We start from the raw sequence: 252 nt of genomic DNA, 5'->3' as shown, positions 1-252 counted from the left end.
TATAAGGATAGTACCCTTAGCGAGCGGTCCAGCGGTTTAAAAGAAAGATTAAAAAGGGGGTGGGGGATGCAACACGAGGGCTTCCCAGGGGGTCACCCATCCTAGTACTACTCTCGCCCAAGCACGCTTGACTTCGGAGTTCTGATGGGATCCGATGCATTAGTGCTGGTATTATCGCATCCGTCACGTACTGCGCGCAAAATGTACTTGACCCTCTCTCTCCGCGCAACTTCTCTCGCTTAGCGGTTTAGC

The 252-nt window shown here is 52.4% G+C and overlaps 1 non-coding gene across 1 annotated transcript; it reads right to left on the bottom strand.

Moving 5' to 3' along the window:
- Positions 1-63: 63 nt before the first annotated feature.
- LOC116008436 lies at positions 64-182 on the bottom strand. Its single transcript, XR_004095820.1, has one exon. It is a non-coding gene; the product is annotated as a 5S ribosomal RNA (ribosomal RNA).
- Between the last annotated feature and the right edge of the window lie 70 nt (positions 183-252).

The sequence above is a fragment of the Ipomoea triloba genome, chromosome 16 (assembly GCF_003576645.1).
Source record: "Ipomoea triloba cultivar NCNSP0323 chromosome 16, ASM357664v1".
Lineage (NCBI taxonomy): Eukaryota > Viridiplantae > Streptophyta > Magnoliopsida > Solanales > Convolvulaceae > Ipomoea > Ipomoea triloba.
This window is presented reverse-complemented; position numbering and strand designations above follow the sequence as displayed.